General features: G+C 37.4%; 1 long non-coding RNA gene across 1 annotated transcript in view; it reads left to right on the plus strand.

Moving 5' to 3' along the window:
• LOC132435437 (uncharacterized) overlaps positions 1–13,049 on the plus strand; it is a 218,835-nt gene that overhangs the window by 12,401 nt on the left and 193,385 nt on the right. The window lies entirely within an intron of this gene.

Here is a 13,049-nt window from a genome sequence, read left to right on the forward strand (position 1 = left end):
TCCTACTATGAATGTACATTTACTGGTCTGCTGAAGTTCATATATAAACCTGTCAAGCACATTACCGGAATTGGAATTGCTTATATATACACTTTGATAAATTTTAGAGACAATGGTAGAACAGAAGTAAATTGTATTTCAAATCCCACAACATTCTCACACCATGAAAACCCTTCCCTTTTTAATATATTTGTGTGTATTTTATCTTTATGCCCATAGTATATTTCCCAGAGATGGCTAAGTGTTATGTTTCTTGCTAGCACATTTACCGTATTGTTCAAAGTCAAGCATTCAGTGGTTTAACATGATCATATTTCCATGAACTTGCAAATACAAGATCTTCTCTCACACTGTCTTTTACTCCCTGCTGTTTTATATTGCCCTCCTAATTCTCAGTCCTGGTCTTTCTTTATGTTCTTCATCAACCTGGATAGGTTATACTATTTTATCCTTTATTCAAGGCTAATAGAATAGAATAGAACACCCAGAAATAAACCCTGATATATGGCCAAATGATTTTTGACAAGTTGCCAAGACTTTTCAAAGTAGGAAGGATAGTATTTTCAACAAATGGTGCTGAGAAGTCTTGTTGTCAACATGCAAAAGAAGGAAGATGGACCCTTACCTAACATCATATGCAAAAATTAATGGAAACGTATTAAGAAACTAAATATAAGACCTAATAAAATAAAAAGTCTTAGAAGAAGACACAGGACAAGAGCTTCATGACATTGGATTTGGCAGTGTTTTCCTCAATATGAAATGAAGGAACAACAGAGGTACAGCTAACAAAAAAATAAACTATTTGCAGTACATAATTAAAAAAATGTGTATCAAAGAAATGTAAACAGAATAAAGTGGCAACCCACAAGATAGGAGAAAATATTTGAAAGCCATCTATCTGACAAGAGATTTCTATTCAGAATATACAGAGAACTCCTACAACTCAACAAAAAGCAAACACCCTGATTCAAAAATGGATAAAAGACTTGAATAGATGGTTCTTCAGAAAGATGTACAAACGACTAAGCACTTGAATAGATGCTCCATATCACTAAATGCATGTTTATATATTTGTGTGCATGCATACACACACAAGCACACAGACACATACACAAGCAGAAAACAAGTATTGCTGAGGATGTGAGGGAGTTGGAAGCATTGTGCTGTGTCAGTGGGAAGGTAGAATGATACAGTTGCTTTGCAAAAGAGTATGGCAAGTTTTCAGATATTGAAAAATAGAATTACTATATGATCCAGGAATTTTACTATGAGGTATACCCAAAGGAATTGAAATCAGGGTCCTAAAGAAATATTAGTACTCCAGTGTTTAGAGCAGTAATAATCACAGTAGCTAAAATATGAAAGCAACCTAAGTGTTCATCCACTAGTTCCTGGATAAACAAAGTGTGGTATACCCATATAATACAATATTGTTCACTGTTAGGAAGGAAAAGATCTAGGAATATGCTACAACATGGATGAATCTTGAGGAAATTTAGCTACCAAAATGCCATTTTTGTGACTTTTAGTGAGTCATAACAATACAACTACTTATTTCAATTATATGGGGTACTTAGTGTAGTCAAAACCTTAGAAATTGGGAGGGTAATGATGCTTTTCAGGTGGTTATGGAACAAAAAGGAAAGTTATGTTTAAAGGACATAGAGTTACAGTTTTAAAACGTAGAAAAGAATTAGATAAATGGTGATGTTCATCGCCCAGTAATATGAATGTATTTAATATCACTGAACGGTGCACTTTATAATAATTCACATGTTATATTTTATGTTATTTGATTTTACTAACATACAAAATTGAGAAAGAATGTAATATCAGGAAAGGGAGTGACCCTGGGATAGAGCAGAGGGTAATCAGAAGGGGGAGACACTGCATATGTTGAAGAAGAAGAGCTGAGAGTCTTCATTGGACAGAAGAGACTTTATAAAAAAGAAAAAAAATAATCTGAGGGTGCATTAAATAGATATCTGTGGGTGTACTGCTATCTCCCATGGGTTATCTCAAAGAGTCTTTAATAAAGTCCATAAGGCTTGCTGAGGCATTTTTAAAAACTGGATTCCCTAGGAGATAATTAGAGGGTGGTACTTAAGTCTATGTCTAGGTTGACAGATTTTGCAGGGAAGACGAACCTGAGAACAGTGGAGGTCCAGAGAGTGTAAGTACATGGAAATTAGAAAAAAAATAATAAATGGAATTAGGAAAACTTTGGACTTCGGAGGTTATGTATTACTGAGTCAGACCTGAGGTTTCTAAGGAGTTATATACAAAGTTGCTCTTTGGATTATTTGTTGATAAAGATAAGTGGAAAAAGTAGAGTCGTTTCCAAGTATAGGTAAGATATAATGAGAGGATGGAGGTGGAAAGTAGGGAGGCCCAGAGAAAAGTGGGAAGGTCATATTGGGCCACAATGGTGGTAATAACCTGCAGAACAGGTGGTAGGGCAGACTATGGATTCATCTTTTTTATTTCGGCTCCCCACCTCATCCTTAATAATTCTTTGGGAATATTTCATTGCTCTGCGATGCAAGTACAGAATTCGAGTAAGGAGACTACACCCTCAGTGTCCAGCTGTCTGAGTCCTCAGTGTGCTTCAAATGATGGAGAACTATTGCTTCTTTATGAGAAGAGTTAGTAACTAGTAGCTAAGCTTAAGCTGGAGCTTATGCAATGTTGATTCCATTTTATATATACTGCTGGCATGGAGGTTCCTCCTCCTCTTTTCTTGACCATTATGAAATGAATCTATATTTCTCAATATTTGGGTATATCAGATAAATACATTAAGTAAAGGAATCTTATATATTGCTCCCTGCATAATTTGCTTTTTCTTGTTTCTCTTTTACCTTTAGTAAATTAGCACAGGGAGAGACCTTGAAATGTTCTAATCAGGAGAGATTAGAACATCATATTTCTAGAGAGGTTGGTTGGACAGAGCAGGGGTCCCAGTGAGAATCAAAGTTTCTATTTCTACTTGGAAGTGTACCTGTATAGAGTAGACGGCTCCAGGAAATATCCTAGAATATTGCAACTAGAGAGGCAGGATCTGGTACCACATCAGTGTACTATGACATGTTTGTCAGTCATCTGATGTGAGATTCTTAAAGCCAATCCCATATGGTAGAGCTGAGTGCGGAGTGATGAAGAACCTGTGGAAGCCTCTGATTGCATGTTAAAGATGAAGCTCTGATTTCGGGGAGAATTTTCTTACTTGACTGAATGTCACCCTTCTGTGGGGATGAGATTCTGTGCTTTTCCTCTGTTGATGACCATTGACTGAAAATCATTAGAGGATCATGTCTAGAAAGCATTCATTATTTAATTTCTTAAAGAAGAAAACATAGAAAACATATTTATCCACTTTCAAATTGAGGATCAAGGGGAATGACATCAGTGAAAATGTCAGAGTAGGGAGCTCTGGCTTGTGTCCATCGCCAGAAACACTGACCTACGTGGTAAAACCTGTCAGAATGATCTTATCAACACATGAAAGTTTTCTTTTCTTTTTCGCCCTGTAGATTTATCTTTCATTGAAACTTAACTTACTACAGGATGTGGAGAATAAACAGGGAAGTAGAACCTGTATTTCCTGATAAGAGAATCACTAAGTCACATTAGCTGTTCTGAGCTATGTCTTACTCACCGTGACTGTAATTAAAACAAACAAACAAAACACTTTTTTTTTGTAAGTCCGTTCTGACATTTCCTCGTTAAAGAGGTAACAGATAGAGACTTAGATCTACCAGAATTGAGCAAAATTTTGATTGTACTTGTGTTGAATATATGAGCATGACCTGCTACAAATCTTCATTATACTTATTGCCACAACTGGCAAATTCCCTTTTTCCACTCCTGATATGTTGCATGTAAGGAATGCATAGGTCACTTATCCCAGCTGGTCACAGGTAAACTCTGCCACATGGATTACTGCATGGTTTCCTGGTGGAAGGCCACACATTCTCGAGTATCATGCCTGCAGAGTATCTGGGCTCTTCTTTTTTCTGGCTAAAGGTTAGATAATCACCTAATTTTATGAGAAATATATAAATTGTATTCTTCGGGTTTTTATTTGTCCATTCTCTTTCAAGTCCTAAGTGCAAATATTAAAGTGGTTTCCAAGAGGGTGGTAAATAAGACAGCTACATTTATGCTCCAAAATTAGCAATAAAGCATAATACAATTGTAAATGAATTGTGTGATTAATATGTAGATACTTATGTAAATGCAGTTTTAGTAATGCTTTGTGGAGAGCTTCAGAATCTAGGTATTGAAAAAAAAAAGTTCTTGAAACTCACAGGGAATTATAGAGAAGTCTTTGTGTCTATAAATATCAATCAGAAATAATGCATATTCTCAGAAATAAACTAGGCATAAAGTTGTAGGAAAACACTTCATGAAATGAAAGAGCATGTGATGGCCATACAAGAAAAAAGAATATTCTCAGAGAATAATGAACAGTGTGGAGTTTAGCAGAAGGGTAATACAGATTCAGAGAGTAAATCTTTGGAGAGCCTAATTATGAGTTCTTCATATTTCATCTTTGGAGAGACGGTAGTCATTTGAAATATGATGTTATAAGATGACGTTAACATACTTAAATACTTTCGTTTAGAAATGACCACTTAGAACCAGAATAAATGAAAGAGAACACAAAATTATGTTTCTGTTGATTTTTGAAGATCTCAGGTGAGTTCTGATAATTTAAAAATACATGATGTCTTTCACTGCAAAGTAAAGGAGCTCTTACAGTGGAGGATTCCTGGACTGAATGTCAATATTATGACATAGTGTGAGTGTGTTTCATGTTTGGTAATTGCAGTCATTGTTGCTTTTGTTGTGGTCATCCATTTACAATGCTTGGTGTCAGTTGATTTATCTTTGTAAATATAAAATACAGTCTGTGTGTGTGAAAAAAAATACATGATGTCTTGATAAAATTGTATGGAATTTGAGATCTGGAAAAAAGCATTTCTTTTCTGTAATGCTAGGATGCTAACTGGACATTTTTCCAAGAAAGAGATTTCAGGATGCAAATCTGGTGTCTCTAAGGTGGGAAGTCAGTTCATGGCGGAACATTCTATTAAACTTGTGTGAGTGCAGAAATATTTCTTTGGAAGGAAGAGGTCATGAATCCCTTTTTAACAGTTAGTGGTTTATAGGATACTGAATGAGCAAAATGGCTATTTCTGAACTTTAGAAAAAAATAATATAGTTTTTCTGCGTTTATATAATGAAGCTGATGTAGAATATCAAAAATTCTTTATTTTGAAAAACAATGTAATCAATTTGACATAATTCATATATATTGAACCTGTGGTACACACACACAATAAAACTTACTTTCAAAAAATCTTTTGCACTTAAGAAATATTTTCTAGTGTAATTGATTTACAATGTTGTGGGTTCTTTTAAATACATGTATATTGGAGTATAATTGCTTTATAACACTGTATTAGTTTCTGCTTTACAACAAAGTTAATCACCTATATGTATATATATATATCCCCATATCCCCCTCTCCTGAGGCTCCCTCCCACACTCCCTATCCCACCCCTGTGGGGGACATAAAGCCCCGAGCTGATCTCCCTGTGCTATGCGGCAGCTTACCACTAGCTCTTTTACATTTGGTAGTGTATATATGTCAGTGCTACTCTCTCACTACATCCCTGTACCCCCTTTTGCCCTGTGTCCTTAAGTCCGTTCTCTACATCTGTGTCTTTATTCCTGCCCTGTCACTAGGTTCGTCAGTAACATTTTTCTAGATTCCATATATATGTGTTTGCGTACGGTATTTGTTTTTCTCTTTCTGACTTACTTCACTCTGTATGACAGACTCTGGGTCCAACCACCTCACTACAAATAACTCAGTTTTGTTCCATTTTATGGCTGAGTAATACTCCATTGTATTATATGGGCCACATCTGATTTATATACTCATCTGTCGATGGACATTTGGGTTGCTTCTATGTCCTGGCTATTGTAAAAAGTGCTACAGTGAACATTGTGGTACATGTATCTTTTTGAATTATGGTTTTCTCCGGGTATATGCCCAGTAGTGGGATTGCTGGGTCATATGGTAGTTCTATTTTTAGCTTTTAAGGAACCTCCATACTGTTCTCCATAGTGGCTGAATCATTTACATTCCCACCAACAGTGCAAGAGGGTTCCCTTTTCTCCACACCCTCTGCAGCCTTTATACATTGTTGTATTAATTTCTGCTGTGCAGCAAAGTAATTCAGTTATATATATATATATATATATTCTTTTCCATTATGGTTTATCACAGGATATTGAATATAGTTTTCTCTTCTATACAGTAGGTCTTTGTGGTTTGTCCATCCTATGTAGAATAGTTTGCTTCTGCTATTCCAAAACTCCCAATCTTTCCATCACTCTCTTCTTGGCAACCACAACTCTGTTTTCTATATCTGTGTGTTTGTTTCTTTTTCACTGACGTGTTCATTTGTGGCCTGTTTTCGATTACACATATAAGTGATATTATATGGAATTTGTCTTTCTCTTTCTGACGTACTTCACTTAGTATCATTATCTCTAGGTCCATCCATGTTGCTGCAAATGGCATTATTTCATTCTTTTTTTATGTCTGAGTAATATCTATTGTATACATATACCACACCTTCTTTATACATTGATTTTTCAATGAACATTTAGGTTGTTTCCATGTGTTGGCTATTATAAATACTGCTGCAATGAACATAGGGTTTTATGTATCTTTTTGAATTACAGTTTTGTCTAGATATATGTCCACAAGTGGGATTGCTAGATCATATGGCAACTCTCTTTATAGTTTTTTTGAGGAACCTCCATACTGTCCATAGTGGCTGCATCAACTTACATGGCCACCAACAGTGTATAAGGGTTCCCTTTTCTCCATACCCCATCCAGCATTTGTTAATTGTAGATTTTTTTTAATGATGGCCATTCTGATCAGTGTGAAGTGATACCTCATTGTAATTTGGATTTGCATTTCTCTAATAATTAGTGATGATGAGCATCTTTTCATGTGCCTATTGGCTATCTGTATGTCTTCTTTGGAGGAATGTTTCTTTAGGTTTTCTACCCATTTTTCCATTGAGTTATTTGTTATTTTGTTATTGAGTTGTATGAGCTGTTTGTAAAGTTTGGAAATTAAGCCCTTGTCAGTCTCATCATTTGCTCATATTTTCTCCCAGTCCAAAGTTGTATTTTCATTTTGATTATGGTTTCCTTTGCTGTGCAACAGCTGATAAGTTTGATTAGATCCTGTTTCTTTTTTGCTTTTACAGTAAGTCCCCTACATATGAACAAGTTCTCTTCCAAGAGTGCATTTGTAAGTCCAATTTGTTTGTAAGTGCAACAAACTTAGCCTAGGTACCCATCTTACAAAGTTGGCTATATGATATTGTACCGTAATAGGTTTATAATACTCTTCACACAAACAATACATAAAAAACAAACACAAAAATAAAGAAAACATTTCAAATCTTACAGTACAGTAACTTGAAAAGTACAGTAATACAGTACAGCAGCTGGGATACTTGGGCTGGCATCGAGGGAACAGGCGAGAAGAGTTACTAATTAGAGGAGGGAGAGGAAGTGGGAGAAGGTAGAGGTGAAGGATTATCAACAGTAGGAGACAGAGGTCAAGCTGCCATTTCACTCATACCTGACGTTGATGGCACAAGTTCTGGTTCCTTGCTGGATTTAATTCTATCTACCCTCTTGAAAAAATGATCCATTGATGTCTGGGTCGTAGCTCTTTTTTTCTCATCATAGATGACAAGGTAGCACTGGATTGCATTCTGAATGGCTGCTGCCACCTTTGGGTACCATTCTAGATTCAGGTCCTGTGCCTCAAAAACTAACAGTGCTTCCTCAAATAAAGAAGATTCCCTTGCCATTTTCTGTGTCGTGAATCTCTTCAGTTCTTCAGTTACTTCTTCTTCCTCCTGTCCCTCTTCTTCCTTTCTCTGGGCCTCCAATTCCATCAGTAAGCTCCTCATGTTGCACAGCAAGGAGTTCAATGAAATCGTCCTCTTGCAGATCTAGCTCCAGCTTCTCGCTGAGGGTCACTACGTTGCTGAAGGCCTCTTCAGACTTCTGATCTACCTTCTCAAATCCACAAAAATCATGAACTGTGGGCAAAGGTTCTTCCAAACCCCATTCATGGTGACCACCATACCTTCACACCATGCAAAGTCAATGTTTTTATGGTCTTTTAGTTGTTATAGTCCTTCCAAAGTTGTCCCTAGGTTGTTCCTGATTTGTCACTTACCTTTACTGCCTGACAAAAAGTGTGACATAAATAATACTTCTTGAAAGTCGCTCTAACTCCCTGGTCCATAGGTTGGATGAGCAACGTAGTATTTGGTGACAGATGCACTACTTTGACGTTGGGATGAAAGTCATCCATGGATGGGGGGTGGCGCAGAGCATTGTTAAGCAGCAAAAGAATGTTTTGCTGGAACGTCCTTCTCCAAGCAATATTTCTCTACATCTGGGATAAAGTGCTGGTAAACCAGTCCTGGAACGTGGCCTGTGTAATCCAGGATTTGGGGTTATGCTTCCACGCAACAGGAAGAGAGCCCTTGGCTATGTTTTTAAGGGTTCTTGGGTTCTCTGAATGATACACTAAGAGAGGCTTCAGCTTCAATTCACCGGAAGCATTGCCACCAAACAGCAGTTAGCCTATCCTTTGCTGCTTTACAGCCCGGCATCAACTTTTCCTCCTTACTGATGTAACTTCGGTCTGGCATCCTCTTCCAGTACAGTTGTGTCTCATCCACATTAAAAACCTGGTTGGGTAAATACACACCATCATCAATAATTTCTCAGTGTTTCCGGAAGTTCCCGGACAGCTACCCTATCTGCACTTGCTGCCTCTCCACTTATTTTTACATTGTGAAGGTTGGCTCTAGCCTTGAACCGATGAAACCAGCCATGGCTGGCATTAAAAGACGTGCCCTCTGATTGTTTGCCGTGTTTCTTCTTCAAGTCTTCATAAAGCCTTTTAGCTTTCTCTTGAATCAGCATTAAGCTGAGCAGGACTCAGCGCTAATGTTGATCCTGCATCTGCACACTGAGAAGTTTCTCCATCTCCTCCATCACTTTTCCATGCTTCTTCAATATTTTGTCAACATCATCAGCACAGCAGACTTCACATGTTCCGTGATCTTGTCCTTGTTCTTTAGATTCGTGCCAATGATTGAATGATTCATGTTATAAGAATGAGCGATGTCTAACATCTTTTTGCCTCGCTCCACTCTCTCAATTACTTTCACTTTTGTTTCCATCATTGTCGTTTGGCCCTTCTTAACAGTACCAGCTACATCACCGCTGCCTTTACACTTGCTTCCAGCTATCTTGGGCTTGAAATAAAGGTACTGTATTACTGTACTCTATACAGTACTGTAAAGAACACGAAAGCACAACCACTTATAGAGGATGTACGCACATGACAATGTATGTCAGACACGTGAACTAACTTACATGCGAATTGGACATGCAAATGGACGTTTGCATCTTTGAAAGTTTGCAACTTGAAGGTGCTTATGTAGGTGACTTACTGTATTTGTACTGCCTAGGGAGAACTACCTAGGAAAACTGTGGTATGATTTATGTCAGAGAATGTTTTGCTTATGTTCTCTTCTAGGAGTTTTAAGATGTCCTATGTTATATTTAAGCATGTAAGCCGTTTTGAGTTTATTTCTGTGTATGGTGTGAGGGTATGTTCTGACTTCACTGATTTGAATACGGCTGTCCAACTTTAAAAACACCACTTGCTGAACAGACTATCTTTTCCCCATTGTATATTCTTGCCTCCTTTGTCGAAGGTTAATTGACCATAGGTGTGTGGGTTTATTTCTGGGCTCTCTATTCCATTCCATTGATCCATGTATCTCTTTCTGTGCCAATACCATGTGGTTTTGATTACTGTAACTTTGTAGTATTGTCTGAAGTTTAGGAGGGTTATGCCTCCTGCTTTTTACTTTTTCCTCAGGATTGTGTTGACAGTTCTGACTTTTTATGGTTCCAGATATATTTTAGGATTATTTGTTCTAGTTCTGGGGAAAGTGTCATGGGCAATTTGATAGGAATCACATTAAATCTGTAGATTGCTTTGGGTAGTATAGCCATTTTAACAGTTTTAATTCTTCCCATCCAAGAGCGTGGGATGTCTTTCCATTTCTCTGAATCATCTTCAGTTTCCTTTACTAATGTTTTGTAGTTCTAAACATATAAGTCTTTCACCTCCTTGGTGAGGTTTATTCCTAAGTATTTTATTTTCTTGATGCCATTTTAAAAAGGATTGCTTGTTTACATTTCCTTTCTGATATTTCATTGTTAGTGTAAAGAAATGCATCCAGGGACTTCCCTGGTGGCTCCATTGTTGAGAATCCGTCTGCCAATACAGGGGGCATAGGTTTGTGCCCTGGTGCAGGAAGATCTCACATGCCGTGGAGCAACTAGACCTGTGTGCCACAAGTACTTAGCCTGCACACTAGAACCCGTGAGCCTACTGAGCCCATGTGCCACAACTACTTAAGCCCGCGTGCCTAGAGCCCGTGCTCCGCAACAAGAGAAGCCACTGCAATGAGAAGCCTGTGCACCACAATGAAGACTAGCCCTCACTGGCCACAGCTAGAGGAAGCCCGTGCACAGCAATGAAGACCCAATGCAGCCAAAATAAATTAAAAAAAGAAAAAGAAAAACCAAGAAATGCAGCCAATTTATGTATGTTATCTTGTATCCTGCTACTTTGTGGAATTGTTTATCAGTTCTAGTAGTTTTTGTGTGGAACTTTTAGGGTTTCCTTTATATATGTTATCATGTCATCTGCATATAATGACAACTTTACCTCTTCCCTTCCAATGTGGCTAGATTTTATTTCTTTTTCTTGTCTGATTGTTGTGGCTAGGACTTCCAATACTATGTTGAAGAGAAGAGGTGAGAGTGGGCCTCCTTGTCTTCTTCCAGATTTTAGGGGGAAGGCTTTCAGCCTATGAACATAGAGTATTTTATTGGTTGTGGGTTTGTCATAAATAGCTTTTATTATGTTGAGATATGTTTCCTCTATACCCACTTTGGTAAGTGGTTTTTTTTTTGTTGTTGTTGTTTTTTTTGCGGTACATGGGCCTCTCACTGTAGTGACCTATCCCGTTGCGGAGCGCAGGCTCTGGACGCACATGCTCAGTGGCCATGGATCACGGGCCCAGCTGCTCTGTGGCATGTGGGATCTTCCTGGACAGGGGCATGAACCTGTGTCCCCTGCATCGGCAGGCGGACTCTCAACCACTGTGCCACCAGGGAAGCCCTGGTAAGTGTTTTTTATCATCAATGGATGTTGAAGTTTTTCAAATGCGTTTTCGGCATCTGTTGAGATGATCATTTGTTTTGTATTTTGTATTTGATGAGGTGTATCATGTTGATTGATTTGCATATGTTGAAACAACTTTGTGACACTGGGGTGAATCAAATTTGGTCATGGTGTATGATCCTCTTATGTGTTGTCAGATTCGGTTTTCTAATATTCAGTTGAGAATTTTTGCATCTATATTTATCAAAGATACTGGTCTGCAATTTTCTTATTTTGGTAGTGTCTTTCTTTCTGTGTTTTTTTAAAAGTCTTTAATGAATTTGTTCCAATATTGCTTCTGTTTTATGTTTTGGTTTCTTGTTTGTGAGGCATGTGGGATCTTAGCTCCACCATGAGGGATTGAACCTGCCCCCCCTTGCACTGGAATGCGAAATCTTAACTGCTGGACAACTAGAAAAGTCCCCCTCTGTATTTTTGTTTGTTTGTTTGCTTGTTTTAGTAGATTTCTTTCTTTATTTTTGGATGCATTGGGTGTCCGTTGCTGTGCACGGGCTCTCTCTAGTTGTGGCGAGTGGGGGCTTCTCTTCATTGTGCTGTGCAGGATGTTCATTGCAGTGGCTTCTTTTGTTGCAGAGCATGGGCTCTAGGTGCGCAGGCTTCAGCAGTTGTGGCTATCAGGCTCAGTAGTTGTGGCTCCTGGGCTGTAGAGCGCAGGCTTAGTAGTTGTGGCACACAGGCTTAGTTGCTCCCCAGCATGTGGGATCTTTGCAGACCAGGGCTCGAACCTATGTCCCCTGCATTGGCAGACAGATTCTTAACCACTGTGCCACCAGGGAAGTCCCCCCCCCCCCATTTGTTTTTGATATCAGGGTGATGGTGGCTTCATAGAATGTCTTTGGAAGTATACTTTACTCTTCAATCTTTTTGAAGAGTTTGAGAAGAATCAGTGTAAGTTTTGCTTTGTATATTTGGAAGAATTTGCCTGTGAAACCATCTGATACTGGACTTTTGTTGGTAGGGAGGTTTTTTTAATTACAGATTGTATTTTGCTTTTAGTGATCAGTATGTTCAAGTTATCTATTTCTTCTTGATTCAGTTTTGTTCGGCTGTAAAAAAAACAACATGTATTTTTAGGTTATGTTAGCACCTAACTACTTACCATGTATTAGACCACAAAAGAGTGAAGAAAAAAATATTAAAATATTTTTTCAAATAGAAAATGTATTGCAATATTTTTAAGAAATTGGGCTAATAATACTAATTACAATAATGACAAATTGTTCTGAACTTAAAGACTATTTTATCTAAGGTGCTTATTATATGCTTATTATAAGCATGGTATTATATGCTTATATATTATATGATATTATATATGCTTTTTTATGCTTATTATAAGCATGATATTATATGCTTATTGTTTTAAAATACATGGAATGTTTTCTTCTTTCTAACGTAATTCTTTTATTTTACCTGTATATGGTGAAAAAAATTTAGTTGCGCATAATATAAAAAATTACACTTTAATAGGAGATATTAATCCAGTTACATTTACTATAGTACTGAAAATACTTAGGTTTAGAGTTACCATGTTATCGAGTGCTGTTTTTTATTTATTTATTTTTAAAAATTTAATTTGGGGGGGGCATAAATTATTTATTTATAACATCTTATTGGACTATAATTGCTTTACTATGGTGTGTTAGTTTCTGCTTTA

The sequence above is a fragment of the Delphinus delphis genome, chromosome 12 (genome assembly GCF_949987515.2).
Source record: "Delphinus delphis chromosome 12, mDelDel1.2, whole genome shotgun sequence".
NCBI classification, from domain to species: domain Eukaryota; kingdom Metazoa; phylum Chordata; class Mammalia; order Artiodactyla; family Delphinidae; genus Delphinus; species Delphinus delphis.